Raw genomic sequence first — 19,156 nt, 5'->3', positions numbered from 1 at the left:
TGGAGACGAGTGTATCCAAGAATGCAACTGATTTTGGAGAGTAGTCCATGGTGAGTCTGATGGTTGGATCGAACTTATTAATGTCATCGTGTAGTCGTTTCAGTGATTCTTCGCCGTGGGTCCAAAGGAAAAAAATGTCATCTATGTATCTGGTGTATAACGTCGGTTGAAGGTCCTGTGCAGTGAGTAGGTCTTGTTCAAACTTGTGCATGAAGATGTTGGCGTATTGGGGTGCGTATTTGGTCACCATGGCTGTTCCGTGCGTCTGGATGAAGAATTTGTTATCGAAGGTGAAGACGTTGTGATCCAGAATGAAGCGGATGAGTTGCTGAATTGTGTCTGGAGATTGGCAGTTGTCGGTGTTGATTACTGAGGCTGTTGCAGCAATGCCGTCGTCATGGGGGATGCTGGTGTAGCGTACCGAGACAACCATTGTGACGAGGAATGTTCCTGGTTCAACTGGTCCATGGGTGCTGAGTTTCTGTAGGAAGTTTGTCGTGTCACGACAGAAGCTGGACGTACCTTGTACGATGGGTTTCAAGATGCCCTCGATGTAGCCAGAGAGGTTCTCACAGAGGGTCCCATTGCCTGAAACGATAGGACGGCCTGGTGTGTTGGCCTTGTGTATTTTCGGGAGGCAGTAGAGATCTCCAATGCAGGGAGTACGTGGGATGAGAGCACGTAGGGTGCTCTGAAGATCTGGAGCCAAGGTCTTGATCAGTCTGTTAAGTTGGCGGATGTGGACTTCCGGGTGCGGCGATGACCAGCTGAGTCGCACGTTTCGGCAGCTCCCGGTGAAACGGACTTTTGGGCTCTTGATAGGAGCCCCAACGGCAATTTTGACGGCTAAAAACACTGTGTGGTAAACCAGAAGGGAATCCCCCCTGGATACGGATGGAAAAAGGAGGAGAAAGTGGCCGGATTGCAGTGGATCCTTTAGAACAGCAGCAAGGAAGGCAAGCAAAAACCAAGATGGCGTCGGAAGGTGGCAGTTTAACATGGGGCCCTGAACAACAAGAGTTCTTGAAATGCTGTGTGGAAGAGATCAAAAAGGAAATGAAGAAAGAGCTGTTGGCCCCGATACTACAGGCGATTGAAGGGCTAAAGGAGGAACAAAAGACCCAGGAGCGGGAGCTTCGGGTCGTGAAGGCAAAGGCAGCCGAGAATGAGGACGACATACAGGGCCTGGTGGTGAAGACGGAGACGCAGGAGGCACATCAGAAACGATGTGTGGAAAGGTTGGAGGCACTGGAAAACAACGCAAGGAGGAACAACCTGAGGATTCTTGGTCTTCCTGAAGGTGTGGAGGGAGCGGACGTCGGGGCATATGTGAGCACGATGCTGCACTCGTTAATGGGAGCGGAGGCCCCGGCGGGTCCGTTGGAGGTGGAGGGAACATACCGAGTGATGGCGCGAGGACCGAGAGCAGGAGAAATTCCCAGAGCCATAGTGGTGAGATTCCTCCGTTTTAAGGATAGAGAAATGGTCCTTAGATGGGCGAAGAAAACTCGGAGCAGTAAATGGGAGAACGCGGTGATCCGCGTTTATCAAGACTGGAGTGCGGAGGTGGCGAGAAGGAGGGCGAGCTTTAATCGGGCCAAGGCGGTGCTTCATAAAAAGAAGATAACATTTGGAATGCTGCAACCGGCAAGCCTGTGGGTCACATATCGAGTGAGGCACCACTACTTTGAGACGGCGGATGAAGCGTGGACTTTTATTGTGGAAGAAAAACTGGAATGAGTGGGTTATTAAAAAGAACGTTTGAACAAAGTGGTGGGGCGAATGTGGGGGGCAAAGAGGGGGGTTAAAAGGGGGGGAAAGAGGAGTTTTATGTACTAATCCTGCGATGTGGTAACTTTTCTCTCTCCCACAGGTGGTGATGGGGGAGGAGGGGAGGTGGAGGAGATGGGGCGTTGGCCATTGGGGGCGGGGCCAAGGGAGAAGCGCGGGCTTGGTTCCCGCGCTATGATAATCATGGCGGGAATAGAGAAGCAGGAAGGAGGGGGCGTCGCACGGTGCGAGCCGAGGTCACGGGGGGAAGCCGAGGTCGGCCAGAGTTTGCTGACTTCTGGGAGCAACATGGGGGGAGTAATTACGCTAGCGGGGGATCTAGCGGGGGGGGGGGGTGGGAGGGGGGAATTACTGGGTTGCTGCTGCTGGGGAGAGGGGGGAGCTGGTATGGGGGAGGATGGGCGGGGGGGCACCGCCTGGGGGAGATACAGCTGCGTGGGAACCGGGTGAGGAGCTGGAAAAAGGTGATGGCTAATCGACAAGGGGGGGGGGGGGTAGGAAGCCCCCCAACTCGGCTGATCACGTGGAACGTGAGAGGGCTGAACGGGCCGATAAAGAGGGCACGGGTACTCGCACACCTTAAGAAACTTAAGGCAGATGTGGTTATGTTACAGGAAACGCACCTGAAACTGATAGACCAGGTTAGGCTACGCAAAGGATGGGTGGGGCAGGTGTTCCATTCGGGGCTAGATGCGAAAAACAGGGGGGTGGCTATATTTGTGGGGAAGCGGGTAATGTTCGAGGCAAAGACTATAGTGGCGGATAACGGGGGCAGATATGTGATGGTGAGTGGCAAACTACAGGGGGAGACGGTGGTTTTGGTAAACGTATATGCCCCGAACTGGGATGATGCCAATTTTATGAGGCGGATGCTAGGACGCATTCCGGACCTAGAGATGGGAAAGCTGATAATGGGGGGAGATTTTAATACGGTGTTGGAACCAGGGCTGGATAGGTCGAAGTCCAGGACTGGAAGGAGGCCGGCAGCAGCCAAGGTACTTAAAGATTTTATGGAGCAGATGGGAGGTGTAGACCCGTGGAGATTTGGCAGACCTAGGAGTAAGGAGTTCTCGTTTTTGTCCATAAAGTGTACTCGCGAATAGACTTTTTTGTGCTGGGTAGGGCATTGATCCCGAAGGTGAGGGGAACGGAGTATACGGCTATAGCCATTTCGGATCACGCTCCACACTGGGTGGACTTGGAGATAGGGGAGGAAACAGGAGGGCACCCACCCTGGAGAATGGACATGGGACTAATGGCAGATGAGGGGGTGTGTCTAAGGCTGAGGGGGTGCATTGAAAAGTACTTGGAACTCAATGATAATGGGGAGGTCCAGGTGGGAGTGGTCTGGGAGGCGTTGAAGGCGGTGGTTAGAGGGGAGCTGATATCAATAAGGGCACATAAAGGGAAGCAGGAGAGTAAGGAACGGGAGCGGTTGCTGCAAGAACTTTTGAGGGTGGACAGACAATATGCGGAAGCACCGGAGGAGGGACTGTACAGGGAAAGGCAAAGGCTACATGTAGAATTTGACTTGCTGACTACGGGCACTGCAGAGGCACAATGGAGGAAGGCACAGGGTGTACAGTACGAATATGGGGAGAAGCGAGCAGGTTGCTGGCACACCAATTGAGGAAAAGGGGAGCAGCGAGGGAAAGAGGGGGAGTGAGGGATGAGGAAGGAGAGATGGAGCGGGGAGCGGAGAGAGTGAATGGAGTGTTCAAGACATTTTATAAAAAATTATATGAAGCTCAACCCCCGGATGGGAGGGAGAGAATGATGGGCTTCTTGGATCGGCTGGAATTTCCCAAGGTGGAAGAGCAGGAAAGGGTGGGACTGGGAGCACAGATCGAGGTAGAAGAAGTGGTGAAAGGAATTAGGAGCATGCAGGCGGGAAAGGCCCCGGGACCGGATGGATTCCCAGTCGAATTCTATAGAAAATATGTGGACTTGCTCGCCCCGGTACTGACGAGGACCTTTAATGAGGCAAAGGAAAGGGGACAACTGCCCCCGACTATGTCTGAAGCAACGATATCGCTTCTCTTAAAGAAGGAAAAGGACCCGCTACAATGCGGGTCCTACAGACCTATTTCCCTCCTAAATGTAGATGCCAAGATCCTGGCCAAGGTAATAGCAATGAGAATAGAGGAATGTGTCCCGGGGGTGGTCCACGAGGACCAAACTGGGTTTGTGAAGGGGAGACAGCTGAACACGAATATATGGAGGTTGTTAGGGGTAATGATGATGGCCCCACCAGAGGGTGAAACGGAGATAGTAGTGGCGATGGATGCCGAGAAAGCATTTGATAGAGTGGAGTGGGATTATTTGTGGGAGGTGTTGAGGAGATTTGGTTTTGGAGAGGGGTATGTTAGATGGGTGCAGCTGTTGTATAGGGCCCGAGTGGCGAGCGTGGTCACGAATGGACGGGGATCTGCATATTTTCGGCTCCATAGAGGGACAAGGCAGGGATGCCCTCTGTCCCCATTATTGTTTGCACTGGCGATTGAGCCCCTGGCGATAGCGTTGAGGGGTTCCAAGAAGTGGAGGGGAATACTTAGGGGAGGAGAAGAACACCGGGTATCTTTGTATGCGGACGATTTGCTACTATACGTGGCAGACCCGGCGGAGGGGATGCCAGAAATAATGCGGATACTTGGGGAGTTTGGGGATTTTTCAGGGTATAAATTGAACATGGGGAAAAGTGAGTTGTTTGTGGTGCATCCAGGGGAGCAGAGTAGAGAAATAGAGGACCTACCGTTGAGGAAGGTAACAAGGGACTTTCGTTACCTGGGGATCCAGATAGCGAAGAATTGGGGCACATTGCATAGGTTAAATTTAACGCGGTTGGTGGAACAGATGGAGGAGGATTTCAAGAGATGGGATATGGTATCCCTGTCACTGGCAGGGAGGGTGCAGGCGGTTAAGATGGTGGTCCTCTCGAGATTCCTCTTTGTGTTTCAGTGCCTCCCGGTGGTGATCACGAAGGCTTTTTTAAAAAGGATTGAAAAGAGCATCATGGGTTTTGTGTGGGCCGGGAAGACCCCGAGAGTGAGGAAGGGATTCTTACAGCGTAGCAGGGATAGGGGGGGGCTGGCACTACCGAGCCTAAGTGAGTATTATTGGGCCGCTAATATTTCAATGGTGAGTAAGTGGATGGGAGAGGAGGAGGGAGCGGCGTGGAAGAGATTAGAGAGGGCGTCCTGTAGGGACAGGTGTGGGAGGTACTCGGGAAGCCCGGCAAATCACGTCCATATGTTCTGGTCGTGCCCGGCACTGGATGGGTTTTGGAGGGGTTTTGCGAGGACTATGTCCAAGGTGGTGAAAGCCCGGGTCAAGCCGAGTTGGGGGTTGGCATTATTTGGGGTAACTGACGAGCCGGGAGTGCAGGAGGCGAAAGAGGCCGGTATTCTGGCCTTTGCGTCCCTGGTAGCCCGGCGGAGGATTTTGCTATTATGGAAAGATGTGAAGCCCCCTAGTGTGGAAGCTTGGATCAATGACATGGCAGGGTTCATCAAGGTGGACAGGATAAAGTTTGCCTTGCGAGGATCTGTGCAGGGATTCCTCAGGTGGTGGCAACCGTTCCTGGACTATCTCGCGGAGCATTGGGAGGAGGTCAGCAGCAGCCCGGAGGGGAGGGGGAGGTTCCTTTGGGGGGGCATTTGGGTGAGTGTGGGGGGTTCCCTATTGGTGCTTTTAAATGTCATATGGGGGAAATCCAATGTATAATCTTTGTATAGTTTTTGATTGTTGTGTTCTTGTTTCTTTCTTTTTGTTGGGGGGCGGGGGGGGGGGCTTGTTGAAAATCTGTTGAAAAATTTGAATAAATATATATTTTTTAAAAAAAGTGAATGCGGCTGATGAATCTGGCATTGACGCAACTCCTGGCGGCTTGAGCATACATGTCGAGTCCAGGGCAGCGGCCTTCCAGAGGGGTCCAATTCGACTCTTTCCTCTTCGGTTGCCGCACCGCAGATCTCTCGATCTGCTGTTCCGGTTCATTGGTAGTCTGCTTGGGTTCGCTGTTGGCCTCTTGGGGTCTGTGGAAGAATTCCCGGAGCCTCATTCGCCTGATGAATTCCTCCGTGTCTGCCGCGAGACGGATGGGGTCCATTTTGGTGGTGGTGCAGAAACTGAGCCCTCTGCTGCGGACTTCGATTTTGTCTGGTTGAAGGGTGTAGTCTGACAAGTTGACAATAGATTTCCCTGTATTTTCTATTATGGTACCAGGGGTGGCTTGGTTGCTGCTGGTGGTGATGCCGAGGTTCTCAAGCTTCCTGTTCTTGGTGTGCATATAGGTGGCATAGTATTTTTGTCTCATCTGTTTGGCGGTGTTCCGCAGCTGGTCTGCTGCGTCCTGAGCGCAAGTTGAGAATATGGCCTCTATTTTGGTTTCCAGGTTGCGTCGTCTGCTGCAGAGCTGGGGTACGAGGTGGTTGAGGAGTGTGAGAGAGGTGCGACGGCAGATTCTCTCAGCGTAGTCTGTGTTGTATGTCGACTTGAGTGGGTTTGTGATCTGTAGCCCTTTCGGGATCTTGTCTGCTTTCTTGCATCTTTGTAGAAACTTCATTAAATGTATCCATAGCTGAAATATACTTTTTAAATATCGACTTTTGTAAGAATGCAAAACCCGTAAAGGTGGCTTTCTGGTGATTAAATCAAGGTCAAATTCACCCAGAAATGCCAGAGTTTAATCTCCTATTTGCCAATGAATTTGTTCAGGTTTTGTATTCTGAACTGATCTTGAGTGAATCAGAGCCATCTGCAGATGCTTCTCTGTATAGGGCAGGATTTTTTCTTCCCAATTTTTCTCTTCTCTTCTCTCCTCTCCTGAAGGTACTTTCCGTTTGTAGCTTGCCCAAGTGGGCATGAGCCTCGACTGAATGAGTCACAGTCGGCATCACAGCTACGCTCAATCCTGACCTCGCTAAATGTGCACAGGTGAACCTTTTGCGCAGTGTTTGTTGCTTAGCAATTGGGAACAGGGTCATGAAGAAGAGCTATGCCGAGAACTCTTAAACTCCTCTCCGGGATATCATCTTGAAAAGATTATCCTCGTCCTGTAATGCTTCTGCTCTTTGCTGACTCGCAACTGGTTCTGGGACTAATGGATTACAGAGTATCTTCTGGCCAGTTTCTTTTTCCATACTGGTTTGTGCTTGCGGCCTTGTTTAACCAAAGCAGATTGCAGTCTGGAGAATCATCTTCTGTATCCTTTTATTGTTCTCGCTATTCCAGACTTCGAATTACATGAATGACTTGATTGGATATTAGAGTACGTTTTAAGTCCTGCCACAACGCAAATCTTGGCAGGGATTCTGATCTGAGTTGTTGTTTTAAACATTTGCTGAGATTTACAGGTGAATAATGAGCAATTCTAGCTGAACCAGTAACATGGCTAATGAGAGAGGCACTAGTGTTGAGTAAAACACAGTGCAAAATGTGTTCAAGATCAATAGAGTGCACCCCCCCCCCCCCCCCCCCCCTTCATGCAGACTCTTTCCACCCCCGTTAATAGGAAGTGTTCTGGTGCTTCCCCAGTAGGTGCAGCTCCGATAAGGAGCCAAGTTGACTTAAGTGCCTGTTTGTCCCCACATTATGCTACTGCAATCTAGAGGCCCCACATTTAGCTGTGACAACAAAAGTTTGTTTTAAAACCGAGTTCATTAAAGTTAAAGAAAAGGAGTTTAACAACGTAAACGTTACTACTTTTTACATTAAAAATGTGCTGTTTGGAAATGGATGTCATTAGCTTCAAAGCCAATGAATACAAGTTGGGGGAATGACCAAGAGGTTTATGTACATTAGAGGTAAATCTTTAAAATGAAACATTCAGCTGTCCAGCATTGCAAAGAGGGAAATTTTATTTTGTGGCTTTTTATGGATTTGCAGACTGAACTGGATTAAAGCATTGGGCCTCAGACATCTTCCCAGCAGGAATTCTTGTAGCAATTAACATGTCTCGCTCTGTTTTATTTAGTACAGGTGTATATATCTTTTGTCTATAATTTAGCTTTCATAATAGTTTCCGGTGCCTATAAATTAGGACCGTTTGCTTAAAGCTGAGAAGCATTTTCCTGTTTGGTTTATTCTCGAATGGTGGCAGAGAGTGGAGGAGGGAAGGAGCTCTGTTCCTCATTCTCTGATATGTTTTGGCATGTGATTGAAATTTTCACAATCTTGGAATAGGAGCACTTGAGACTTGTGCAATTTTGAAAACATCTTAGCCTTTCATTTGTAGATTTATCTTAAAATTGCCAGGCTCTTGATGGAAAAGGCACAATCCTTAATATTTGAGATTCAGTTATACCATCACCTTTGCATTGCTGAGGAGAGCTTTAAATGCCTTCATGATGGAAAAATATACTAATATATGTCCACATTCAGATCCTGCTGCAATTGAAGCACAATCTAATCAAGAGCACAGAATAACTATAAAGGAGGTTGCGTTGAATATAAGAAATTGTCATATTTTATGGTTTGTATTTTTTTCTGTAACATTAAAAACCTTGGTTAAAATGCTGACAGTATGTCTGCTAGAGGTGTGATTTAAAAGAAGAGGAGAGATTCCTGGTCAGCCATGGTTTGGAAAGAGCGCTGGAGCCCCTACCATCACCACCATTGCTCCAGACTGCAATCTGTATTTCGCAATGAGTGAACTGTAACACATTGCCGCAAGTGGGAAGGAGAACTTCCTGATAGCAGCGGAAACTTGGGGCGGGATTCTCTGATCTCCCAGCCGTGTGTTTCTCAGCAGCAGGAGGCAGCATGGCAGGATTCTCTGCTCCTTCTGCTGTCAATGGGATTTCCCATTGAGGCCACCCACCCCACGCCGCCGGGAAACCCGCAGGTTGGGGATGCGCTGCCAGCGGGACCCAAGAATCCCGCTGCCTGCCAGCGGGACCCGAGAATCCCGCCGCCAGAGAACGGCCGGAGAATTCTGTCCTTCAATCTGGTTTTAAATTTTGCTGCTCTAGCCAGCAGTGCTCACATCCAGTAAATGAATAATAAAAACAATCTGCAGTTCACACTGAATGGAAGATTCCATCATTTTGAGGTTTGGTGTTTTTCCACCAGCATTATTCAATATTCTGATCCTTACTTTATGCTTTCTGTACTACAATTTATTCAAGATTTCCTTTATGGTCTCCTCCCTGCTCCTGAAGATGCTAACTTGTGCCAGATACAATCCATAATTGCGAGCACTCCTGAGGATCCCTGTGCAAGTGGTTTTCTTCATGTTCAAACCGTGATTATTTGTGGTAATTGGGTCTTCCCTTGTAGAGGTCGCTAGAAATTAACCTGGAGAATAGAAGCTACAGAAGGTTTTCTCCTCTATCTTGAAGATGCTATTTGAGATATTTCCCTGTCCTTATCGAGATCAACTAATTTTCCGAACATGAATCAGAACTGAGTTCTTGTTAGTCTGCACAAATTAGCATTGTGCCACTTTGTACAGTCACTCACTAAGCCACCTGTCACATGACTTGCTTAAACCTTTCTTGTTAAATCCACGTGATGTTTGTTACAATATTTCAGCACTGCGTCGCACAAGCACACTGGCACTTACGAGTTTGTTTGGCAAATATATCCTTACTTTAATGAGTAAACCATCAGTTAATAGGGCTACGTAGATTCAAGTGGTTGTGCAAAGAAATAAAGCATCCTGATATTTCTGGCAAAAATCAGAAGTGCACATGCCAACCTAACATCAGTTAAAATTGACACAACCACTCACATTTTGAGAACTCTGAACAGCCATGATGTGAAATTGAGTAGATGACTTCTTTTAAAAACAAAACCATAGTTACACCTCTTTCCTTCATATATATTGCAGCAGTCAAAACACAAATTCAGAAAAGGGGAAATTCAAATACTGAAGGAATAAAATTGCATTTCTATTGGGGTGGGAACCAATTAGACTGATACCCTTCCCTCAAACCTAGGATTCATGGAGGCAATTGATATTGCACTCTCCTTCTCACTTAAACTCAGTTAATCTTTCTCATTCCTTCTGTATTCCGTCTCTGCTCTCTTATGATCACCCTGCCGTACCCCCACAAAGAGCTGCTCCCAGCTTTTATCCTGATTCTACTCTCTTTGATTATTTCCCTCCACCTTCACTTTCTTCCCTCCTTCATTGCCATCTACAACCATCCTTTCCACGGTCCCTGTACCATGCATTCTGTCCTCTACAACTGCCTTCTCCCCCCACCTCACGCCCTCTTAACCTCTTTGAGCTTCAGACATAGAATCATAGATGTTTACAGCATGGAAACAGGCCCTTCGGCCCAGCTTGTCCATGCCACCCAGTTTCTATCAATAAGCTTGTCCCACTTGCCCGCATTTGGCACATGTCCCTCTAAACCCACCCTGCCCATTTAACTGTAACTGCTTTTTAAAAGACAAAATTTTACCCGCCTCTACCACTGCCTCTGGCAGCCTGTTCCAGATGTTCACCACTGTGTGCATGAAGAAATTTCCCCTCTGGTCTCTTTATAATAATAATAACCTTTATTGTCACAAGTAGGCTCACATTAGCACTGCAATGACGTTTGTCTAGCAGCTGAGACGTATGTTACTTTTGCTTGTAATATGACTTGAATAGTGCAGTGGTTCAAGTGAAGTTGTAATTTCATTCATGATATTATCCCTCAGTTTGTGCTGCATCTTGCTGGAGCAGGAAAGCATTAACTTAATCCACTTAATTCATCAATACCCGTTCTATAATTTTGTGCACTCAGCAGACTGTTTCTTGCTTAACCTTTACTGATGTTAAACGGAATTTGAAAATTCCAATTAAAATAAATAAATAATCTTTATTAGCACAAGTAGGCTTACATTAACACTGCAATGACATTACTGTGAAAAGCCCCTAGTCGCCACATTCCGATGCGTGTTCGGGTACGCAGAGGGAGAATTCAGAATTCTCAGCTTGAAATGGAATTGGAAAATGCCACTTATGTGCGCACAGAGTAGCTAGAGCCATTTTGTGTATCTGCAACAATTTGCAAGCGCTGATAGTAAATTTTAAAAGAGAAAAGTAATTTAATATCAACACAGGAACGTTGTTCCTATCAGTAACGATTTGTTTCCTTGTTGCAGCTGCTGAAGTCTTTTTGGCATTGTTTTTTGACATGAATCATCAGTTTGGAGGCAAGGTATAGAAAAGGCAAAACGATAGAAATGTACCAGCTAAATAATATGGAAATTCCTGTCAGGAGTGTTGCGGACAAGACCATCATGAGTCAATTAAAATGTATATAACCTTGGTCAGTTTATAAACTGATGTAGAAAAAATTTCATGACAGTAAAATACTGTAAAACAGCACTTGGGTGGAAGAGGCAGGTGTGACTGAAATATGCAGACCATAAGGTCCCATGTTAATTTCCTGGTGACAATGGGATGCTATAATTAGCCATTGCATCCTTGGGCTAGACAATGAAAAAATATATAGCCAGGTTCCTGCTCCTGACTATTGTTGGAGTGATTCGCAGATGTCTGATCAAGGAAGGTTGGACACTAAACCTGGCCCAAGTCATTGAATACAAACCATTGCATTTGTAGATTCCTGCTCTGAGAATTGGGCTGATCATGTTTTGTAGAACAGGAACTGTACCCTTTAGTAAAAGGATTGTTTCCCATGTGCAGCTTTTAATTCCCTCGACCTGTGGTGAGTTTGGTGATGGATGGTGACCCATCATCTTCTTGCCTCCATCCTGAATATGTCCAGAATGGGAAGGCTCATGGATGGTCTTCTCGCTCTCGCTCCACTGCCAACAGAGGTCATTAAGTGGCCTCTTAAGGTCCTCATCCCATTGCCATTGGTGTTAATCCACCAGGGCTTTCCATTTGGGGACCGTTAAGCAAACTCTGGTGTCTTTAATTGCAGGCTCCCTGGGTTGGAAGGGCTCCCTTGTTCAAAGGCACTCAGTGCCCGATCGACGGACCCGACATCGGGAAGGGGGAGCCCCTCTGAAAGCCACTCCCCCTGTCCCAGCTGCCAAATCTCCTCACACACGCTCCCCTGTGACCCCCACGCTATAACCCCCATCCTGCGCCTGGGTCCCTCCCTGTTCGGATGCTTTGGGTGGGTGCAGTACCGGCAGCAGCCACCACCTCCGTGGTGACACTGCTGAGTACAGGAGATCTGCCAGCTGGTTGGTGGGACTTTTGCATCGGGATCCTTGAACACAGGGAAAGACTTGCTGCTGGATTTTTAAGTGCTTGAGTGTCACTTAATTTGGAAGACCGCCCAAAAAGAAGCAATGTGGGGATCCTGCTGGCTGTTCAGTCAGCAGGTGAGACACCCATTGGCTCAATTAAATCTAACCCCATCTTAATTGAGCTGCTTTGAATCCATTGGGTTCTAGTTTGCATATTTCCAATTGATTTTTCACCCGTCAATCCGTCCTCCGAGTGGTATTTCCAGGAGAGGAAGGGAGCAACGACTGAATGCTTCAACTTACAATACTGAAAATATTCTAGCTACTGTGCAGTTGCTTAAGCTGCAATGAAAGGCGTTCTTATCCGATGAATAGTAGGTCATGTGGGATGTTATTTTTTTGCCTTGTTTAGGATGTGGCCATGTTTTGAATGAAGAGATCGAAAGAGCTAACACAAACACCTCTGACTTTATCACCCTCAGATAGTAGTTCATCTGTTTTTGAAAGCTGATTAAAATTCTTGTCACGTTACTGTCGAAAGTCCAGATGGGCCTGTTGGCTCTCTTACAGTAGCCAACAATAGTGAGGAGGATTAGTCACTTAACCACATTCTCGCACCCTGGCACAGTTTGGCCCGTGAGTCAGGCTCACAGCTGTCCCGTGTTTCTGATCCATGCTATTTTCTCTAATATTCTTGCATGGAGTCTGCTGGCTGTCATTTTGAGGTAATGATGACATAATACAATTGGCAAAAAAAGAAAGGAAGCGTGGCAGTTCACCTAAGTTATATCCAGACTTTGTCTTTATAGACACCCTTTAATTAAATCTGAAAAGTCAGCAATTTTGTTTCTGCAAGGATATTTGTAACTTTTTTTTAACCACCCTGTGGTTCTTGTTTGACGAGCCTTGCATGTTTCATTCAAACCTGCTTACAACTACCAGTCTAGTTTACTGATACCTGAAGGCTATTGCTCAGCACTGTTTGTGCTTTTTGCATTGAGAAAACTGACAGACTTTCGGAGGAAAGAAGAATGGCTTGAGCTCCTATTGTTAATGGTTTTATTGTTTTCTCCCTCCCATAGATGCATACCTTTCAGCCACTGTGTTTCATACACCTGGGCAGAATGAACAATGGCCATTTGCTACCTTAAGCCCACTGAATTAAAATTGACTCTTAAGGAAAATGAGATACGGAAAACCACCCTGCAGCTCAAACTAAACCCAGCGCCAATTAGAGGCCAATAGCTGACCAGGCCCATAACCGATCTTGGGGAGACACTTTCCCTGAGTGGTTCCTCGAGCGATGACATTCCACTGGCACAAATTTGTTAGATCTGCCACCTTGCTTCTGGCTGCAGTGCTCTGAAGTTTTGAATGCTCATCAAGGACAGTTGTATACTTTTTACACTGGTGATCTGCACACCTTCTTCCAACATTGGAGAAGGCCCTCAAACGTGAGTGACCAGGTCAAACAGGCAGGCATAAAGACTGAACATGTGCGTTTTTGATGATGAATCTAGCCCATAGGAGCAGAGTTTGGCATTAATTTTAAAGAAAGTTCTGTCTCCAAAAGTAGATGCGAACCTCATCAACAACAAAAACTAAATAGCCTCATAGGAGAATGTCCTAAGTCGCTTCACAGAAGCCGCATCATGCAGAAACTGAGGTTGAGCCAGTAAACCAAGATTAGAAGGGCTGGTCAAAGAGGTGAGTTTTACAGAGCAACTTAAAGGGAGGAAGGGAAATGGAATGACAGCAAGGTTCAGAGACTTCATTGCAGTGCTTTAGGTTTAGGCAGTTGAAAGCATAAATGGAGCAAAGGAAATGGGACATGAAGAGGTGAGAGTTGAAGGAATGCTGGATTTGTTTTGGAGGATTACTGAGCTCCAGCAGCTACAGAGAAGCAGAGGGCCAAAGCAGTTTAAACACGAGCAAGAAAATTCTAAATTGGAGTCTTGGGGTGGTATCGGGGTTCAATGTAGTCCAAGTAAGCAAAGGGATTAGGGGTAAGCAGAATTTAGTGTGCGTTGTGATATGAGCTTTAGATTAGCTGAAGTTTGTGAGCATGAAAGGTTGGAGGCCAGACGGGAGAGCATTGAAATCCTTCAGTCAAAATGTGAAAAAGGCATGGAGGGATATGGGCCTGCAAGCTCAGGTCAGAGTCCAATAAAAAGAGGGGGGGGAATTAATGGAACAAAGTCCCAGAGCGAGTGCACATAGCCGCGTCGTTCCGGGTGCTCAAAGTGCCGAGAAACAACGCTATAAAACGGCACTCATCAGATAGGGGGTCTCAGCGGGGAACGCGTGGTTGAGGCCGCACATGGCTGGTTTTGTGTACTGAGGAGCTCTGGAACAACCCCCCCCCCCCCAAACACCCCTTGAAGACATTGAAGATGGAAGATCCACCTGAAAAATAGTGCCACCCATCCACCGCTGTGGTGTTCGGGGGTCTAGAGTTGCTGGTGGCCTCCTTCTGAACTCTGGAGGCAGCCCCAGGCATTCTCCAGGTAAGTCCTGACTTCTGTGCGTCAAATTGTTCCAGACATGTTCTGTATGGGAGTGTTTCCCACTGGCAGTGTGGAGAATAGGGCATTGGGTGGCGAAGATTTTCATTGGGCCTTTATTTGCATCCCATTAGCGGAGGAGTTTCAGGTTTCCTAATCCACAATGGTGGGTACTAGTGGAAGATTCCCAGGAAAATTCACACCAGTCTTCAACCAATTTTTGGGCCTCCTGCCAAATTCTACCCCACCCGCCGGAAGTGAATAGCAGAATTCCATCCGTTGAGGGATGGGGCGTTGGAAAGTTTGAAATGGAAGGTAAGAGTTCCAAAGGAGAATGAACTATTTACAATATCAGCTAGAGAATGTGAACCATGAATGGAAATTTGTTTGTCAGCAGCTTAGTGGGAATAGGAATGAATGAGCACTACTCGAAGTGAGTCTTTTCACAGTAACTTCATTGCATTGTTAGTGTAAGTTTGCTTGTGACAATAACCAAGATTATTATTATTGTATGCAGCTGCTTGGATAACTGTAGATGGTGTGCAGCATCGTTTTATGAACTTGCAATTTCTTATATAACGGGCTGGGCTGGCATTCGTTTTCCAGAATTATGAAATGGTGATCACCCAAACAGTTCTCAAACAGTTAACCATCTATTGACACTGGTAGATTAGTACATATATATCGTGTTCCTTGGACCATTTTGGACTTGTCTGCACAAATTCTGCCTGTCCCCCAACACGAAGCTCCCTGTAATGGTTTTGCTGGTGATGTAGCGATTCCAAAAAGCTCTAATTATTCTGGCATGAATTTATTGGGCGCGATTCTCCCAGCCCCGCGGCGGGCCGCAGAATCGCTGCAGCCACGCCGCCCTGACGCCGGCGCGCGATTCTCTGAGGTGCGGAGAATCGGCGCCATTTGCGCTGGCACGGTGCTGGTCGCGGGCCGTTGTACGCGCCGGGGCTGCTGTATGCGCCGAGGACGCCGATTCTCTGGCCCGGATGGACCGAGCGGCCGCGCGGAAAAAGCAGAGTCCCGCTGGCGCCGTCCATACCAGTTGCTGCGGGCGGGAACTCTGCATGAAGGGTCGGGGGGTGGCCTGTGGGGGGGGGGGGGAGGGCTCATTTGTGTTATTCTGGTACTATTATTCTACTGAGAATGTTTCTTCAGCAGGTGGCTGTTCCTAACCTGTGTAGTCATGTAGTTCTCAACATTTTGCATTACTGTACAATCTTGCACTTATTTCATTGTTGAGTATTGTAAAAGTGAGTGTGAGATTTGCTTCTTGTACAATTGTTGCCAAATTATCAGATTGCTTATCCAACATTCAGTATTGGATCGAGCAGGATATTCCTCGCAATTAAATATCTGGAAGACTTAAACCATTGTCTTCAGTCCTTGCTCCAAACTCCATTCTCTTTTTAATAAATAAATTTAGAGTATCCAATTATTCATTTTCCAATTAAGGGGTAATTTAGCGCGGCCAATTCATTTACCCTGCACATCTTTGGGATGTGGGGGCGAAACCCATGCAGACACTGGGAGAATGTGCAAACTCCACATGGATAGTGACCCGGGGTCATGATCAAACCCGGGTCCTCAGGCCCGAGGGCAGCAGTGTTAACCACTACGCCACCGTACTGCCCTCAAACTCCATTCTCTAGCTACTGTTTCCATCTCTTTCTCTGGCAATTGTCTGAGACTAAACCAAAATGATTGCAACCATGGTGCTATGTCCCTGGGATAAGACACTACCCACATATGTGTGCCATCAGTAAGATTGCCTATTTCCACTGCAGTGCCCAATTATGCCTCTGCCTCAGCTCATCCGCTTCTAAAACGCTCATTCATGTCTTTGTTACATCTAAATTTAGCTATTCCGATGCATTCTTGCCTGGCCTCCCACATTATACCCTCTATAAATTTTAGGTCATCTGAATCTCTGCTGCCTGTGTACGTACTCGCACCAAGTTCTATCCCCTGTTGTCGCTGGTCTACATTGGCTCCTGATCAAGCAGTACTGCCTTTTAAAATTCTCATCCTTGTTTTCAATCTCATCCAGCCCCACAACCTTTCAATATCTGCATTGATTTAATTCTGACTACATCCCTGAATTTAATTGCTCCACCATTAGTGCTTTCGGGCACTAAGCTCTGGAATATCCACCCTGGACCTCTCTATGACTATCTGTGTAAGCAAAGAACTTGAATCCAAAAGTCTTAGTATTGTTTGAGAGTCCCGGAAGAAAAGATTAAAAATACTTGCAATTTGTTATTAAGTTGGAAACGTGACTCAAAAGGAAGACAAAAGACAATGAAAAGAATGGTTAATATTTTTCCTCCTCAAATTGTTTTGCCTTGTGAGGGTTGCGACCCCTGACTTGGGTACAGTTCTGTGGTTGCAGGTGTCTTCAGTACCAAATCCCATTATCCAATTTCTTATCTCAGCTGGACTTTACATTAGCATACAATTCAACTGTGGGAAATTGCAGCGGACTAGACTGATCTGCCCAGTGCTCTATTTCCTCAGGCATCGGATCTGGGAGTTGGTAATCATGAATGGGCCTATTTAACTTTTTGTTCATGAACTTGAGGGAACAGATTAATTATTGTGCCTAACTGCTGCCTTTTCTGAGATCATCGGAAATAAATGTTCAAGAGTGTTAACCTGAGATTAACCTGGCCTTTACAGGATCACATTGTAAATTGCATTTGCCTCATACTTTGTCTCTGGAATCAGGAAGTATGTTTCGTCGATGTAAGAATCTCAGAATTGTGAATTAAGCATTTCTAAATTAGGAAAAACTGTCAAACGTCCTATGGCTGCTTTCTTTTCCCTCTCCCATCCTTCTCAACACACTTGAACAGTGCAATCCTCCATCCACCTCCTTATCCTTAAGATATAATTCCGCAGTCATGCTCCTCTTTCTCCCCCATATACAGCGCCACCGTGCTGCCCTTGTAATGTTTAATTCTGAATGTCATACATCATGCTCACTTGATGCTTACATTAAGATTTGCTAGTAGTTACCATTGGGGAATTTGAGGCCATTTTAGTGCTTTTTTAACATGGAGATTTCTTCACTGCTTTTCTCCCCCCACCTTCGTTTGGAACAACTTCTCATCCTCGGTGATTTCAAAATCCATCTCAACTCATCATGTTTTCTCTCCTCTGGGTTGGGTGCCCTCTTATCCTCCCTAAATCTCTCCCTCTGTGTATACTATCCAACCCATACTCACTGACACCCTTGACTTTGTCATCTCACAATGTCTTGCTATTTCCATGGTTTCAATCACTGATCACTTTTACATATCATTCATCACCCCATACACCCCTTCCACACTCCAATCCTTCTGTAATACTGGAAATTTACTTACAATTGCACTTTCAAAATCCCTGACTCTCCTGTCTTTGTTTGCCACATTACTGATTTATTCAAAGTGTCCTCACCACCATGGTTGGACAACTTTTCCTGTGTGTTTCTTATTCCTCAAATAAAGATATATTTGTTGTGAGTTATTAATTAATTCTCTAAATATTTGCTATTGCTTATCTACTGTCAAATCTTTTGATATAGTTTCCAAATCTATCTTGGCCAGCATGACGCCTAATAACTCTGTAGTTTGCTTTGTTCAGATTTAAAACATTTCTCCCACCAATGTTTTCTGCTCGTTTCTTAACTTTTCCCAAGTTGATTCTACTTTTTAAAAAAAATTTAGAGCACCCAATTCATTTTTTCCAATTAAGGGGCAATTTAGCATGGTCAATCCACCTAGCCTGCACATCTTTGGGTTGTGGGGGTGAAACCCACGCAAAAACGGGGAGAATGTGCAAACACCACACGGACAGTGACCCAGAGCCGGGATCGAAACTGGAACCACGGCGCTATGAAGCAGCAGTGCTAACATCTGCGACACTGTGCTGCCCACCCAAATTGATTCTATTTGATTTTCCAAACTCTATTTGATTCTACTTGATTTTCCAAACAAAGATCTTTTCTCTCTGCTTCCTTTGTGGATTAATTATTTCCACATGCGCCCCAGAGGAATCCTCTCGACTGAACACTTTTAAAAAAGCTGTTGTCAACCTCACCAACATAACGTCATGTCGGTAAGCTATGAATATTTAGTGAGGGGGAAATCATGTGGCGGGGAGGCCCATTGATATTAAAATTTATTATAATCCATTTAATTGAGGTTCCTGCCCTTTAGTGGGTGTGAATCTCGTGATGTTGCCAGGGGCAGGGATAATCCGGAAATGCAATCTCCCTGGAGAGAATTGTGTTCCCGATTCTCTCTGGATTATCTGCTTGCGTCGCCGCTCTCCCTGACGGCAATCGCGGGCGGGAAATCACGCCACTCTCTCCCCCTCCCCCTGACTCGAATCGTGTCCCTCTCCACAGATGCTGGCACATCTGCTGAGTTTTTCCATCAGTTTCTGTTTTTATTTCAGACCTGCAGCATCTGCAGTGTTTTGCCTTTAAATTCATCTGAATGAGTCAGGTTACAGAAGTATCATGACCCCCCACCGAAAATTGGGGCAAGCCAGTTTCCAGCCCAAGATTTATTTCATGTACCATACAAAACCAAATTTGTCACATCACATTGTATTACTTTCAACATGAAGCCTTTTGCCAAAATAAAAGATATATTGCTCCTTTAAATATTTAAACTTTATGCTAAACTGTCAGTGAGTTCGCA

General features: G+C 46.4%; 1 protein-coding gene across 1 annotated transcript in view; it reads left to right on the top strand.

The window, feature by feature from the left end:
- pik3cb (phosphatidylinositol-4,5-bisphosphate 3-kinase, catalytic subunit beta) overlaps positions 1-19,156 on the top strand; it is a 264,946-nt gene that overhangs the window by 99,652 nt on the left and 146,138 nt on the right. The window lies entirely within an intron of this gene.

Source organism: Scyliorhinus torazame, chromosome 14, assembly GCF_047496885.1.
Source record: "Scyliorhinus torazame isolate Kashiwa2021f chromosome 14, sScyTor2.1, whole genome shotgun sequence".
Lineage (NCBI taxonomy): Eukaryota > Metazoa > Chordata > Chondrichthyes > Carcharhiniformes > Scyliorhinidae > Scyliorhinus > Scyliorhinus torazame.
Note: the sequence above shows the minus strand (reverse complement) of the source record. Positions and strands in the feature narration are given on the sequence as shown.